The sequence below is a fragment of the Natator depressus genome, chromosome 2, assembly GCF_965152275.1.
Source record: "Natator depressus isolate rNatDep1 chromosome 2, rNatDep2.hap1, whole genome shotgun sequence".
Lineage (NCBI taxonomy): Eukaryota > Metazoa > Chordata > Testudines > Cheloniidae > Natator > Natator depressus.
This window is the reverse complement of record NC_134235.1, coordinates 27,246,184-27,263,763: the sequence shown is the minus strand read 5'-3', so window position 1 is coordinate 27,263,763 and position 17,580 is coordinate 27,246,184.

The window sequence follows — 17,580 nt, the reverse complement described above, 5'->3', positions numbered from 1 at the left end:
GATGAGGTTCTATGGTCTAGGTCAGACAGGAGTGCAGATGAGATGATGTAAAGGTCCCTTTGGCCTTAAAATCTATGAAAACTGTTGTTATGACATAATAGGGCTGATTTACTTTTAATTATATTTAATATTTGATGACCTCCAACAATACATAGATTTTAAGGCCAGAAAAAAATCACCTGTGTGCCCTCCTACATAATATGGACCATAGAATTTCACCAAGATTCGTTTGCAGATTCAGAGGACACACGTGTATTTTCTTAAAACATTCTTTTGTTGGTTTTCAGTCATCTGTGGTTGTGACGCATGAATGCCAAGATCCACTTACAGAAATGGAAAATAAATTGGATATATCCTGGTTACATAGATACCAAATGGCTTAGTTTCTAATTAAAATCCCCCTGTTTGAAGATGTTCAAATAAAAAGAAAGAGAGGAACAGATCATGCAAGCTACCTGGTAAAAGAAGCATGTCTACATATGAAGAAACTGATGGTTCTTGGTTTGTTTTGCTATCAAATAAGTAATTGAACCCAAAGTAGATAAACAGATAGGTCCTGATCAGTGTCATATGTGTGTGCTGTATATCTGTACACATTATTTGCATATTGTGACAGACTCAGACCAGAAGGATATAAGAGAGTAGCAGAAGGCAGGTATATCAGCCTCAGAATGAGCAGGTCCCAAACAAAGGCTACTCCAGGCCAGTCAAGACACCTGATGCCACTTAACCAGTTAAGGTCATTAGAATCGTAGAATCATAGAATATCACGGTTGGAAGGGACCTCAGGAGGTCATCTAGTCCAACCCCCTGCTCAAAGCAGGACCAATTCCCAACTAAATCATCCCAGCCAGGGCTTTGTCAAGCCTGACCTTAAAAACTTCTAAGGAAGGAGATTCCACCACCTCCCTAGGTAATGCATTCCAGTGCTTCACCACCCTCCTAGTGAAAAAGGTTTTCCCTAATATCCAACCTAAACCTCCCCCACTGCAACTTGAGACCATTACTCCTCGTTTTGTCATCTGCTACCACTGAGAACAATTTAGATCCATCCTCTTTGGAACCCCCTTTCAGGTAGTTGAAAGCAGCTATCAAATCCCCCCTCATTCTTCTCTTCCACAGACTAAACAATCCCAGTTCCCTCAGCCTCTCCTCATAAGTCATGTGTTCCAGTCCCCTAATCATTTTTGTTGCCCTCTGCTGGATATTTTCGAATTTTTCCACATCCTTCTTGTAGTGTGGGGCCCAAAACTGGACACAGTACTCCAGATGAGGCCTCACCAGTGTCGAATAGAGGGGAATGATCATGACTCTCGATCTGCTGGCGATGCCCCTACTTATACATCCCAAAATGCCATTGGCCTTCTTGGCAACAAGGGCACACTGTTGACTCATATCCAGCTTCTCATCCACTATAACTCCTAGGTCCTTTTCTGCAGAACTGCTGCCTAGCCATTCGGTCCCTAGTCTGTAGCTGTGCATGGGATTCTTCCGTCCTAAGCGCAGGATTCTGCATTTGTCCTTGTTGAACCTCATCAGATTTCTTTTGGCCCAATCCTCTAATTTGTCTAGGGCCCTCTGTATCCTATCCCTACCTTCCAGCGTATCTACCTCTCCTCCCAGTCATCTGCAGATTTGCTGAGGGTGCAATCCACGCCATCCTCCAGATCGTTCATGAAGATATTGAACAAAACTGGCCTGAGGACCGACCCTTGCGGCACTCCACTTGATACCGGCTGCCAACTAGACATGGAGCCATTGATCACTACCCGTTGAGCCCGACAATCTCGCCAGCTTTCTATCCACCTTATAGTCCATTCATCCAGCCCATACTTCTTTAACCTGCTGGCAAAAATACTGTGGGAGACCGTGTCAAAAGCTTTGCTAAAGTCAAGGAACAACACGTCCACTGCTTTCCCTTCATCCACAGAGCCAGTTAGGCTAATGGACACAGCTGGAACCAATCAAGGTCTCGCTCATACTGCTTAAAAGCTCTCCTTTCCAGTTCCCTCGAGAGAGCCCAGTGAAAGGAGCTGAAGGAGAGGAAGCATTGCTGTATCCTGAGGTAAGGGTGAAGCTAGGAAAAGGGGACCACGGGGAAGTAGCCAGGGAATCAAAGCAGCTTCAGTGGTGAAGGGAAATCCACCAACAGCTGCTACCATTAGGGTCCCTGGGCTGGACCCTGGAGTAGAGGGTGGGCCCGGGTTCCCCCTTCCCCCCACCCCATGCTCTACAGAGATCCCCTTGTGAGGGGAAGCAGGCCTCGGTCCAGTCAGGGGGTCAAACTGTGCCTACTGAATGCTACGGAGCAACAAAGACTGTGGGGTATTTCCCCTTCCCATCTCCCATACTGGCCTGTGATGAAAGTAACTCAATAGGCTGTGACTCTTGCCACTACACTGTGAAAGGAAGATCACGCTGGGGCCTTAGTGAGTTTCTGAGGCCATTGAATTCACCCGGAAGCACGAGACCCACCAATACAGGCTTGGAACTTTGTCACAATATATACACAATTTGGCTCTGGTCCATGTTTAATTTTATGTTGACAGGGATACATATATGAGTAAAGTTAAGCATGTATGTTATTGTTTACAGGACTGGAGCTTTATTTTTTAAGAAAATATAAAATTATAGAGGAAAAATGTAATGTATTTTCAAGATATAGAAAGAAAAGGGAAATAGAAGAGAGATTAGAACAGAAAGGAGTAAAGACTACATGTATTCAACTTCATTATCAATTGCTGCAGACTTGTAAAAAAAGAGAAAATAAAAAAACAAACTAAAAACATGAACTTAGCTTCCTTTTGGAGCTATACTGATAACAAATCATAAGTAAAATATTAATGTAATGAACCCTATTTTTATATTTTAAGAAACAGTAGTTTCTTCCTCTGGCATTTGTTTCTGAATTTTGAAAATTTCCATTTTAGTTTGCAATCTTACAGACGCTCGTGCAAATGAGTAGTACTTTACCTGTGCAAGTAGCCCCTCCACTGTGTGTTTGCAAGAATTACACAGCAAAATCCTGTCTACTGTTGAATATTGTAAAGTTTGGATCCTTTGTTATTATCACTAGCTAATATTTTTATTACTTCCATGCCTAGAAGTCCCAGTTGAGACCAGGGCCTCATCTCACTAGGTACCACATATGCACAGAGTAAAGGAGTTCCTGCCTCACAGATCCTACAATCTCAGTACCCAATGGTTCAATGCACTGCGTGTGCGTGTGGCCCTGCACCCACACAGAGCCCCACTGAAGTCAGAGGGGTTATGCACAGGGACCCAGCTGTGTCCACATAAACAGATGGAGAACTGAGGCGTGGATCGATTAAGTGACTTACCTAAGGATACACAGGCAGTTGGTGACAGAGTCAGAAACTGAACCCAAATCTCCTGAGTCCATTGCTTTTTAACCACGAGACCATCCTTCCGCTTTCATTTATTTTAAATTTCCTGCTCCAACTTTCCCAGACTGCTATCAGATGGGAGTATCTAGCTGACAAAAATATTTACTAAGTATAAAAAAGTGTTCCTGTGATTAGCTGAAATAGTGTACTTTGGAAGATGGTTTGATGTTATTTTCATTTGTCATATAGATTCATATACTGCCTCATTTCATTCACAACTATGTTGGAGTTAAAGGGTTTTCCTTTCCCAAGCTGCATAACTGAATGAGTTTTAAGTGAATGTATCGGTATTTCCCATAAGAATTAACACTGGACACTACTAGCAATAAACATGCATATGAACCTCATCAGCCATCATTTACGTGCTATGTCATTTGTTAATAATTCCTCATGGAGTACATAATCATAACCTTAAACAAGCAGCATTTTTGCAAAATAATGTCTAGAAGAAGGAAATGACACACCAAATCCTGTCTGCAGCTGTTTATACTGCTGCTCAAGACAAAGCTGCTGTCTTCACTTCCATTAGCACTAGAGTGGCACCCCAAGGCGGAACAGCATGTCAAGGTTACTCACAGGCTCACCACATGCCACAAACAGAGAGGTTAGGTTTAGGCCAGAAGCTGAAAACGGATACAAAATGCGCAGGCCGAGAAGGTCAATAAGGGTCTGAGCCTGAAAATTCCTTACTCACACTCTTAGTGACATTGAGTTTATGGGACTAATTCACATGAGCATGGACTGTTTATGTCAGTAAGGTCCTGCAGCATCAGTCCTAAGAAATGCCACTGACTATTAAGAACTGGAATTTAGGGAGGAGATGAACTCTGCTAAGAAGAAATCTGCATGAAAAAGAATCTTGCAAATCTGCCAATGTCCAGAATACTGATACAAAAACATGGAGAGGAATGGGAAGATTTCTGAATAGGAATGAGGCATGAACTTAGCTGCCCTACATGAATTCTAGGTGCCCATCTTTCCACTGGAAATAGCAGTGAATGCATTTTTTGCTCAAGACTTTCAAGACACAATGCAGATAATGGAACCGAAACACTTGGAGATTCATTATAATTTACGGAGCAATAGAAATCACAAATGCCTGGAGCGTAGACCTAACAAATATCACAGATTCTCTGCAAATGAGGGAAATCAACCATGATTAATACACAAGCCCCACGCATGCACTGAGAAAAGTCAGCTGTTTTCAGTTTCACTGAGAATGCTTTTTAAGGCTTCACATAAGCAAGGCAATCTTTTACACAGTCAGCCAACTGGGGAAAAGATGAGAGGTTGTTTGATTTTTGTTCTTTACTTACACTGGGAGGATTTTGCTGCACTCATTTTTTAGCTCTTAGGAAGATTTGACTTGTGTCTTGTTTCAAATTAGACTGTAAACTCTTTAGGGCAGGGACTGAGTCTTTCTGTTCATTTATATAGGGCCTAGCCCAAAGAGGACACAGTCCTGATTAGATCATTACTGAAACAGAAATACATCATAATAATTTGACAGGGTAACAAGCCTTGTGGATGGTGGGGGGGAAGCGGTAGTCATGGCTTGTCTTGACTTTAGTAAAGCCTTGATACTGTCTTGCATGACCTTCTCATAAACAACCTAGATGGAGCTATTATAAGATGGGTGTAAAACTGGTTGGAAAACCGTTCCCAGAGAGTAGTTATCAGTGGTTCACAGTCATGCTGGAAGGACATAACAAGTGGGATCCTGCAGCGATCAGTTCTGGGTCTGGTTCTGTTCAATATCTTCATCAGTGATTTAAATAATGGCATGGAGAGTACACTTATAAAGTTTTCAGACGATACCAAGCTGGGAGGGGTTGCAAGTGCTTTGGAGGATAGGATTAAAATTCAAAATGATCTGAACAAACTGGAGAAATGATCTGAAGTAAATTGGATGAAATTCAATAAGGACAAATTCAAAGTACTCCACTTAGGAAGGAACAATCAGTTGCACACATACAAAATGGGAAATGACTGCCTAGGAACGAGTACTAAGGAAAGGGATCTGGGAATCATAGTGGACCACAAGCTAAATAATGCTGTTGCAAAAAAAGCAAACATCATTCTGGGATGTATTAGCAGGAATACTTCCCACAGTATTCTTGTCAGCAAGTTAAGGAAGTATGGGCTAGATGAATGCACTATAAGGTGGGTAGAAAGCTGGCTAGATTGTCGGGCTCAACGGGTAGTGATAAATGGCTCCATGTCTAGTTGGCAGCTGGTGTCAAGTGGAGTGCCCCAGGGGTCGGTCCTGGGGCCGGTTTTGTTCAATATCTTCATAAATGATCTGGAGGATGGTGTGGATTGCACTCTCAGCAAATTTGCAGATGATACTAAACTGGGAGGAGTGGTAGATACGCTGGAGGGGAGGGATAGGATACAGAAGGACCTAGACAAATTGGAGGATTGGGCCAAAAGAAATCTGATGAGGTTCAATAAGGATAAGTGCAGGGTCCTGCACTTAGGATGGAAGAATCCAATGCACCGCTACAGACTAGGGACCGAATGGCTAGGCAGCAGTTCTGCGGAAAAGGACCTAGGGGTGACAGTGGACGAGAAGCTGGATATGAGTCAACAGTGTGCCCTTGTTGCCAAGAAGGCCAATGGCATTTTGGGATGTATAAGTAGGGGCATAGCGAGCAGATCGAGGGATGTGATCGTTCCCCTCTATTCGACACTGGTGAAGCCTCATCTGGAGTACTGTGTCCAGTTTTGGGCCCCACACTACAAGAAGGATGTGGATAAATTGGAGAGAGTCCAGCGAAGGGCAACAAAAATGATTAGGGGTCTAGAGCACATGACTTATGAAGAGAGGCTGAGGGAGCTGGGATTGTTTAGTCTGCAGAAGAGAAGAATGAGGGGGGATTTGATAGCTGCTTTCAACTACCTGAAAGGGGGTTCCAAAGAGGATGGCTCTAGACTGTTCTCAATGGTAGCAGATGACAGAACGAGGAGTAATGGTCTCAAGTTGCAATGGGGGAGGTTTAGATTGGATATTAGGAAAAACTTTTTCACTAAGAGGGTGGTGAAACACTGGAATGCGTTACCTAGGGAGGTGGTAGAATCTCCTTCCTTAGAGGTTTTTAAGGTCAGGCTTGACAAAGCCCTGGCTGGGATGATTTAACTGGGAATTGGTCCTGCTTCGAGCAGGGGGTTGGACTAGATGACCTTCTGGGGTCCCTTCCAACCCTGATATTCTATGATTCTATGATTCTATGAATATTGTAAGCAAGACACGAGAAGTAATTCTTCCACTCTCCTCTGCGTTGATTAGGCCTCAACTGGAGTTGCGTCCAGTTCTGGGCTCCACATTTCAGGAAAAAGTGGACAAATTGGAGAGAGTCCAGAGAAGAGCAATAAAAAATGATTAAAGGTCTAGAAAACATGATCTATGAGGGAAGATTGAAAAAACTGGGTTTGTTTAGTATGGAGAAGAGAAGACTGAGAGGGTACATGATAACAGTTTTCAAGTACGTAAAAGGTTGTTACAAGGAGGAGGGAGAAAAATTGTTCTTAACCTCTGAGGATAGGATAAGAAGCAATGGGCTTAAATGACAGCAAGGGAGATTTAGGTTGGACATTAGGAAAAACTTTCTAACTGTCAGGATGGTTAACCACTGGAATAAATTGCCTAGGGAGGTTGTAGAATCTCCATCATTGGAGACTTTTAAGAGCAGGTTGGACAAACACCTGCCAGGAATGGTCTAGATAAATGCTTAGTCCTGCCATGAGTGCAGGGGACTGGACTAGATGACCTCTCAAGGTCCCTTCCAGTCCTGTGATTCTATGATTAGTGCTATGGCCAGAAGCTCCAGAAGGAAAAGACCTTTCCACATCTTCTATTGGTGAAAAAGGAAAAGTGCTGCCATAGAGAGATTCATTTGTAGGCTACCTACCCACAATTCCTCTTGTGACATAGGGAGTCACCATAATTACACATGAACTTGGATTTTGAGGGATAATGGGCTTCTAGAGAAGCTCAGAAAGGGGAAAGAGTTCTTACCTTGTGGGAAAGAGGTCATGTCCAAGCAGCTAAGGCTTTGCTTAGGGGTCCCCTTCCGTGAGAGAAGACATAGACTGAGGACTATGTGAGAAAAGATGATGTAGGTTGAGGACTTTGCTGACGAAGGTGACACAGAGGACAGCAACAGAACTGAGCAGTCTCTGGTGAATCCCCCCGCCCTTCCCAGAACTTTAATACAGATGAATGGGGTTGCATCCCTGACCATCTTGGCTAATAGCCATTGATGGATGTAACCTCCACAAACTGATCTAATTCTTTTTTGAACCCAGTGACACTTTTGGCCTTCACAACATCCCCTGGCAACGAGTTCCACAGGTTGACTGTGTGTTGTATGAAGAAGCACTTCCCTTGTTTTAAACCTGCTGCCTATTAATTTCATTGGGTGACCCTTGGTTCTTGTGTTTTGTGGAGTAAACAACACTTTGTTGTTCATTTTGCCAAACCATTCATGATTTTATAGTCCTCTATCATAACCCTCCCTTAATCTTCTCTTTTCCAAGCTGAAAAGTCCCAGGCTTTTTAATCTCTTCTCATATGAAAGCTGTTCTATACCGATAATCATTTTTGGTGTCCTTCTTTGTACCTCTTCCCATTTTAACATATCTTTTTTGAGATGTGGGGACCAGCACTGCACACAGCAGTCAAAGTATTGGTGTACCATGGATTTCCAGCTCTGGCCATCTCTGATGCTTCAGAGGAAAGAGACAAAAGAATACCAAGCAAACCTCCCTCCCCACAGAATATACTGGGGGACGGGGTGGGAAGGGCTATCCTGAAGGCCTGAAGCATCTTTCCCTCTCTTTCAGGTATGAAAGACCCATCTATTTTGAAATTTGGGGACCACATATAAAGCCAAATGGAATCCTCTTTCTTTTGAAATAAAAAAGACAGAAATAGATTTTTCATGTCCTAAAATTTACTAGACTAGAGATTTTGCTAATCTCCTATATCTCCCTTCTTACAGTGCCTCCAACCCATCCGAGAGAGACTCAATGCCCTAATGATTGCTTCAGACACTCATCTTGCTTATAAAGCTTAGGTCATCCAGCCAGAGAATAAAAGACATGTCATGCAATTTATTCAGATGAACATTCACAAAGACCAAAGTTATCAATATTGAGGACTTGATACAAACGATTGACAAAATACTCAAAGGCCCAACTATACTCACAAATACAATTAATCAAACATTAAACATAATGAACAAATTCATAGATATCATCATCTAGTAATATTATTCAGCAGTCAACTGAAGGAATCTGTAGTATGAGGAACTATTTTCTAGACTAGCACTTTAGGAGAAGAAAATGGAATATGAGAACAGATCTCTGGGTAGAAGATTGTGAAAACTGTTCATGTAAATTAATCCTAATTTGCCAACCAGCTTTCTGCTTTCTGAAGTTGTTATCTTAAGTGACTGACTGAGCAAAAATGTGTAGGAAATTAAGGCATACATTTGGATCTCTGCTAAATGGATAGTGATGTTTCGATAAGAGGCAAGTGACTTGTTCTCCTGAGACAGCATTTAGAATACCTTGCTGTTAGAGAAGAGATGAACAAGTCGTGATTTGCTTTGAGTTTGTGAACACCGGTCATCTCTGTTGCACTATGATAGACTGTCTTAAATTATACAATTTTATCTGCTCACTGGGCCAGGGGACCTGCTTCTTCAGTTTACAGGATAGTGAATCAATAAATATCCAGTGTTACAAGAATCCTGTGAACACTATAGATAATAAAGACGGTTAGCATCTTTGTTCTCTCCCTATGGCTCCAACAGCTTTTGAAGGAATTTTGCATTATGTTTAGGGCAGAATGCAATTTTATCCATATAAAGTGAACAATGAATGGGAATGGGGGAGAATAATAATAATTTTGAGAGGTTTTACTGTATGTGAAAGACAAATGTCAACAACACCATTTTTTGCATTGCAAATATGCAACCTGTATCTCACAGCAGAGGGGAAAGGGAAATGGAAAGCTCAGATGGGAAATATTGTTCCCAAGTCCCATATTTCTGTGAGCTAAACCAAGTTTAGGGAGGTAATTGGGTCGGAGGAGTATAGAGAAACCAGGAAGCCACTGGGAGAGCGGAAATCATTTCCCTCACATTGTTGTAATCTCCTGTAGATGGCTCCCTCAGAACCCATTAATTCTCCTGATCTCCCTCAATTTTTTGCATGTGTTTGTATTGCCAGGAGAAAATTATAGTGAGAAAAATTATCAGCTGAAAAGGGGATGGATCCCAACAGTGAAAGAAGCAGACACAATAGACAGATGTCAAGCAGCAGGTTTCATCTAACCTTCCAGAAGTCACCAGAATAAGTAAGTTGCGGGAAATGTCAAAGAGGGAAAAATACAGCAGGAGTTATTTCATGCATGGAGCCGAAAGGCTAGGCCATCTAAGCAGGTTGCAGCAAAGACCACCTCCCTTAAAGACTCCCTAGCAGGCATGGGAAGCTTCAGCTCCCATCTTCAAAAAATATTAATTTATTCTGGCGATGATAAGAATGGAACAAATTCAGCCAGGGTAATCCCAAGTGACCAAGAGAGAAAAGCCCATAGAGAGAAACAGAGGCAAAAGCAGCGCACTCAGAAAGCCTTATCAATAAAAACAGAATAATAGTGGACAAACTAGATTTTCTAGAAAGACTTTTCCAGGCTTAGAACCAAAAATTGCTAGTGTTACCCATTTCTTATGAGGAAGATGACATGATGACTTTTTTGGAAACCCAGCTGTGGGAATATTTTCCCTGAAGGTAAAAGAAGATTCCATTAATACAGAATAATTAGAAGGAATCTCCATCCACAAGCTGTATCTAAACAGCACACAGGTCAATGCAACAATTTTCTTGGTCTCAGACTTCCATGACAAATAGGATGCTTACTGCAGGATATCAGCAGAAGGAAATCTTATATCAAAGTAATAATATCTATGCCAGAGGAAGGGACCAAACCAAAAGTGAGGTATAATCACCATTCACAGAGGAAAGCAATATGTTGGGGGCATTCAGGAACTAAGGACCTGCCTAGTGTTGTTGATGGAAAGCAAATCCCTTCTGAATGGGAAGCCTGGTTGGTGTGTATCCTGAAGAAATATACAGATCCAAATTATGCAAACCTCACGCACATGCAGGATCCCACTGAAGTTTCAGTGATATGATGATTTTTTGCATGATTTCCACTATATTTTTAAGAAAGTACCATGATACCACACACAGGTAATCAGAGAGCGTTTTTTGAGTATATGTGAATTAGTGCTAAGATTTCCATCAATTTTAGGAGATACTGAAGGAAAATAAGAGTTACTGCAATTTCCAGAGGACAAGAGCTAGTGTTTCATTTCTAATATTGATGGGAAATAAGAAATAGCCTGCATTGCTTATGCATGGGCAACCACAGGTTTCCTTTACGTGGGTGGGTGTGGCTATAATAGTAAAAGCTCTACCCACCCATCTCCCTGTTGCACCTGCACAGCAGCCAGGGAGTCTTCAAGACCCTGTGCTCATAGAGAGTCATATACTTCAAAGAGGACAGGGAGGAAACAGGATCATTGCCACCCACTGGCAGCTATACACTCACTAGCAGAGTTGGCCAAGAACATGGTGCTAGAGGTATACTGCACCCAATGAAGGAGTGTAGCAATGGGTTGCACTCCATCGGCAGGGCTCCTCACCATCCCCTATGCATGTGAAAAGGAAACAAATAGAGGTGACACAAAGACTTCTTATTTTCTGGTCCCAAATATGGCTCCTCATTTCCTAAGCAGTCAGGATCTGGAAGCACTGTGGAGTCAGTGTACTGAATCCTGAGGAGGAATGAACAATGCCTTCCAGTCCCTTAGCAATATTGATTGGCTCAAGACAGAGGTGTCCAGCCCTCACTGGTCAACACAAGAAAAGGCTCTTTAATGGGAAGTAGTAAGTGGGCAAAGTGGGAAAATTACTTGATTTCTCCTCTAACAGCAAACTATAAACTCACGAATGGTTGATAAATAGAGCCCTTCGGCTTCAGTTTCCAAAGCAATCAGTGTTGGCCAAACTACTATTATTGAAGTCAATAGTAAAACTCCCATTCACTACAATGGGAGCAGAGATAGGCCAATTTAGGCAGTTTCTAGATTAGTCTTGTCCTCTGAGTTCTTCCTTTGCTAAACAGAAATTGTACCGGGATGTTTTGGGTACTTTCCGAAACCTTCTCTTGTTCGATGTCAATATTTAGATGAAAGGCTGCTGCAGCATGGAAGCTGGAGCAGAGAATTAGTGCTAAAAAGTTGTCACCTGATTTATATTACGGTGCCACATGTTACACTCTGTTAAGTAGGCCCATATTTCCATCTGTGTAACAATTTGTATCTGTTGGAATACACATAATAATTTGTATATGTTGGACTGGAACAACTACTTTGGATCTTTCCCATAAAGCCCTTTTTTCTTTCTGGAGCATTACATGGATTCTAATGACTATACAACATATGGTTCAATCTGACTTCCTTGCATCCACATTCCTTTCTAATTTTTTTAAGATATAGAAAATAAGAAGAGTATTTATGGATCTCATAATGTTTGAAAAAACATTAATGACATATACTCCTTTGAGGCAGGAAAGTCCTCATTTTTTAGAAGAGGCAACTGAGGCACGGAGCAGTTAACTGACTTGCCCAAGGCCATTCATAAAGTCTGTGGTAGAGACACAACTGGAACATCAAGCTCCTTACTTCAAATCTTGTGCTTTACCTACAACGCCATCCTTCTCTACACAGAACAAAGTTTGGACTAACCCTTACTATTGTTCAGAATTAATGCTTTTTTTTTTCAATGTGTGAGAGTAAAATTAACTCAAACTCCTTAATCCCCACTTTTTTTAAAATCACTCTCCCACAACTATAACCAGTCAAAAACAGAATGTGTACCTAGGCTGAGACCTTATAATGGGAAGTTGGAACAGATGTTTATAGATGAGTTATAAACCGCTGAAAATAGTGGGTTTTAATGGAACTGCTGATCAACTTTTCATACCCTGCTCTAAATAAGGAAAGATTCCTGGCTCTCGTATTGCCATCTAACCATTTTTGTTCCATTCATTAGTGGAACATCATATAACTTAACATAAATTAACATATGTAAAGAATTGCATCCCACAGGGATTTCTTGGAACAAAGAAATAATTTTCTATAGTTGGCATGTTTGGTAAGAGCTCATTTTCCAATATACAGTAGTTGTTAAATTCACAAAAAGTGAACTCTCTCGCCAGATTTTTTAACCAAATGCACCATTCTTTGGCTTTATGTCTTGGCCTTGTCTGTCATAAATAGAAATAAAAGCACAAAATTCCACTCTCCAAGCTTCTGATTTTTTTTTTAATAACTGATCCCCTTAGGGGTTCAACTCATTATTGAAATTATTTACTTTAACGGGTGTTTTATGCCTTTCCACTGGATTCTTTTACTTACTGTGCAGTAGGTATTGGGCTGAGTACATGCTAGTTCAAAAAGCAAACACTGAAGGCAAATGCTAGAAACACACTGTTCTACATGCGGTCAGCATTTATACAAATACATGAACTCAGCAGTGAAATCTATTTTGATCAACAATGCCATTATATGCTTTCAGTGCCTGAAGATACAGGTTTGCTCTGGTCTGAGGTTAGGCTTATACAAGCCAAGTTCCGTCCTCAGACGCATGTTAACAAGCACATCCAAGGGCAGATTTGACTGATTGTCTCTTGGCATTGTCAACCCTCAAAAGGTTTGGATTAGTTCAGCTAGGCACCCAAAAATGTGGCTGCTCATTTATCTGAAGTTCTGGGGTCTGATTCTCCACTTGCACGTATTTTAGGCCAGTGTCATTCTGTTGACTCCACTAGAGTTACTTCTGGTTTTCCCTGTTGAGAATGAGAGAATCCAGTCCATAAAAAGCTGAACTCGACATCTATGAGAAAAGGGAATTTCCACATCTACTCTCATTCAGAAAAATGGCATGTATAGAATATGGCAAATAAGGCAAAAATGCTTAGCTTCCTTCTGAACCTTCCAGAAACCCAGAAAAGTGGATTTGCTTCTTTAAAAGGGTGAAGGTTATTTTATTCAAATTATATTACCGAAACCAGTTCACCCTCTTCTCTGTTCCAAAACAGCATGGGCTTTTTTGAACCCTGTTATAGTCTTGGCCTTCACGACATCCTCTGGCAAACAGTTCCAAAGGTTGACTGTGCGTTGTGTGAAGAAATACTTCCTTTTGTTTGTTTTAAACCTGCTGCCTATTAATTTCATTTGGTGACCCATCTTCTCTGCATATACTATGCAACTGCTTCCCCTGGGGCAGCAGCAACCCCCATGAAGCCACCTAAAAGAGAGGCTGGGAATAGAGAAATTCACTGTCACCCTAACCACAAGGTGAGGCCCAGAGTCCCCCAATGACAGCTCCATTCAGATGCTGTTAGGCATCTTGTAGGTTGATGGCAACCTGACCTAATCATTCTTCACTGCTGCCACACAACTGGGGAGATCCTGCCTTCCCCATACTTGCACTGAAGCATTGGGGGAACACTCTCTCCCATGATGTCATTGTTCTGCCCCAACACTGCTATATATGTTGCGGGGGGAAGAGAAAAAGGCCCCCACCATGAGAGGAGCTAAGCTGGAAGGGGAAGGCCAGCGAGCCCACTGAGGAGCGGGGTAGGCCCTCAGTATGCAACTGGGAGGTCACTGAGTCTTCAGTATTTAATGTCCTCTCCATGACTGCAGGGTCTTGCTGAGCTGGGGAGAATTGTGAGAACTGACCCTGCAGTGAGCAGCATGAGTCTGTGCTTTATAACACAAATTGGCAATTCCCAGGGAACTCAGAGTCTGAGCTGGCAATCTCATCCTTAATTCAGACCTGTTTTTCTGCTTTGGGGTTTGTGTATGTGTTTTGTATTTTTAATGTGAATGGATTCCCATTGAAGGCAGTGGCAAAACCCCTACTGATTTCAATAGAAGCAGGATCAAGCTCAGCAAGAGTGAAGGAAAGAATATCAGTTTGAGTTCTGCACCTGCTAGATTTTGTCCAAGTCTGCTCTGCCACCCCTTTGATGTTATTTAAACTCCCTCAGGGGTTTTTGGATTTTAAGATACGCATGCAGATCCCAAGGTGGGATTTGATTACTTTTCAGAGCACATTTAGTAAAAGCTTCACATTAAAAGCATGAAAGAGCAGCACCCACAGGAGAGCAATCACATTGCTAGGAATTGTTAAATTGTACATTTATTTTAAAAATGATCTGCTTCCCTGTTCCATTGATGCCATTAGTATGCTGTGTATCCTTCTGCAGGTTTGAATCCTAGCGTTTGTAGCTAAGGTGCTCATCATATTCCATTTTCACATTACCGACCAGAAGCCTCATAGGATCACAGCACAAAATTGTCGATGACTGGCAGCAGCTTCTGTGGCAACTGAAGTGCCAAGAGCGCTGGTGTCTGTCTCATTTAGGGATTCTAGTCTTGCATTGTAATCATGCAAAAAAAGTCAATACAATGTCAGTTTAGCTTCAAAAACGCATTAAAATACATGCTGGAAGTAATTAAAACTTAGGGGCAGATTCTCTGCCCTGCCCGCCTGCCTACCTTTGTAGGCAGTCCAAAAGGTGCAGAGACTGGCCATATTCCCCTACCTGGGGATATACCCCAGCAGAGGGTAGCCTCCAGCCCCAGCAGGCAGAGTGCCAGCATAACTGCTCATTTCTATTCCACCCGCCCTGCAGTCCCTGGCACAGGGAGCATGTCAGGGGTGGGGAGGAGGAGGGGCTCGATCATGATAGGCCTCCAAGTGTGCTCAGCTGATGGATGGTCCCTTGCAGAGTATTCTCAGCTAGTGCAAGTTAGAGCTGCCTGGGGCCTGCTTCAACTTGTCTTGGGGCTGTATAGGGAATCACTGAGCTGCCGCTATATACTCGATGCCCTCACCCCTATTTTGCGAAATATCTGAGAGAATCTGATCCTTCGTCCTTGTGTTGTATTGATAGCAAAGGTCACTTTGAAGAAGTCAGACCACATTCTACTTTTGATCTGGACAAATAAAAAAGAAATGGGCAAAAGAAGCAAACTTGTTCTGCAGACTGTGGTCATTTTTTTCTATTGCGCATCCATCAAGGAAACGAGTACATGGATGAGGGCTGAAAATATCACACTGACATGTGAACCTTGCACTTGTCAGACATGTTTTTCCTGCTTTTCAGCTGCACACACATTTTCAAAAAACATGCATCAGTATAGTACCTATTATAAGAATGTTTCTGTTAGTTCCACTATTGCTCCTCCAATATTTTTTGCTTTTAATGCAAAACCAATTTTATATATGTGCACACCTTTACCTAGGTATACTTATTATATTACAATTATTGTTTATCTCACTTTAATTGTGTGGAAAGCATGGTATATTAATAAAAGTCCCTCCTCTGAGTAGCTTACAACCTAGAAGCCTGATTCAACTCCCATTAGAGTCAATGGATAGGACTCTAAATTAGACAGGCAGCACATAAACTAGTATCTATAATAAATGCTGCAGTAGAGACCATTCAACTACTGATCACCCATTTAAACTGGCCTTAATAGAAGACCAAATAAATAAACACCTCTCTAGCAACCAGCTTGGTTTATATTCTACTTTAATATCAAGGCTGGAGAATTATCTGATGACTTAACTTTACTCCTCTATAGATCAGGGACGTAAATGCAGTAGTATCTTGGATTCATTGCTGCATAGTAGTCACAGTGGTTTGAGAATTGGCCTACTAAACCCACGGTTGTGAGTTCAATCCCTGAGGGGGCCATTTGGGATCTGGGGCAAAAATTGGGGATTGGTCCTGCTTTGAGTAGGGGGTTGGACTAGATGACCTCCTGAGGTCCCTTCCAGCCCTGATATTCTATGATTAGTGAAAGAAACAGATCTGTACTTGCCATGCCCAAGTTTTCTGGAGTTTGTATAAAGTAAGAAAAAACAAAACCAAAAAAATGTAAAGAAAATTGTATCTTATCTTAGGGCAATAATGCAACCGTTACTTTGAATGAGGACTGTTGCATCTTTCATCTCAAGATCTCAAAATCCACTACATGCATTAATAAATTGGGGAACCCATAGGATTAAATGCAAGAAAAGCAATTCTGTAAAAAACAATTGACTTTATATTTTATAAAGCTGAGCCAGACTTTGGTCTGAACCAGACACACAAGGGACCCAGGGAACCAATGACAATTGTTTTATTGCTCTTTGGTAAACTGGAAAATATGAGAATTTTCCTCCTGCTTGAGAAGGCCAGTGAATGAGATGACTAGCCAATAAGGTGGACAACTGTTAGCAAACTGGGAAAAAGGGCTCCAGTTGGAAAATATTATTCTTGTCTGGAGCATATATGAATGAAGTACGAAAGAAAGATGGAATATGCGCCAATCAAGTTATTTCACTGAAAGGCAATCTAACCCTCCAGGGTAATATAAAAAATGTATTTTTCTCCTAGCATGGGGTGGAGTGGGAGATGAGGGAAAGAAGCTGCATCTGTTTTCTGCTTACTTGAGAACAAAAGTGTGAGCAATGTAATTTCTGTAATTGTCTTTCTGGAAACATCTTTCTCAAGTTTGGTTGTAGACAGAGTCAAATGTATTAGCTTTTGTAGTAATAACTTATTTCTGTATTTATTTTGCACCACATGAATGTCGAAAACATTACTCAAATTTCTGACCTTACATAGTCTACATACAGGGCAAAAGTTTCAAACTCTGGCCTACCATTAATTTTCACAAAATTGCCAACAGAAGCGTGCACAGACACTTTAAGGCAGCAAATACTTGTCTCACTGGCAATAAGTAGCAATGCAGCAAGCAAGAAGAGTTGTAGGAAAAAGATCTTTATTGAGCATGCATAGAAGCCAGTGTTACATGCTGAGAGGCTTGTGTTTAGCAGGTAGCAGTCTAGCCCAGCTTGCATTCCTGACACCCTGGTGGCTCACCAACTGAGATCCATCCCTAAAGCTTACCCTCTTTCAATAGCTCCACTCATCATACTACAATACCTGTACATGAAAACATCTAACACCTGTATACACGTAGTTCTAAACACTTGCATGCAGGTATTGACATCTTTAAAGTGCAAATGCATGTGC